Consider the following 245-nt stretch of genomic DNA (forward strand, 5'->3'; position numbering starts at 1 on the left):
TTAAATGTATGTAAATCTGTCTTTACATTGATAATACATACATATACGTAGATGCGCACGCGCGATTTTGTATAAAGGTTTGCATGTGACATGTAAAAAAAAAAAGGTGCAAAGCAGAACCAAGAACCTCACAGCGCAAAAGGTTATCGCGTCAAATTCCCTGTGCTGTGCAGTTTGTGTTCTCACCCATACCTTTTTTCTACGTCGGTGTGTTTATACGTGTATGTTGAACTGAGCGTGTTTTT

The sequence above is a fragment of the Penaeus monodon genome, chromosome 27 (assembly GCF_015228065.2).
Source record: "Penaeus monodon isolate SGIC_2016 chromosome 27, NSTDA_Pmon_1, whole genome shotgun sequence".
NCBI lineage: Eukaryota > Metazoa > Arthropoda > Malacostraca > Decapoda > Penaeidae > Penaeus > Penaeus monodon.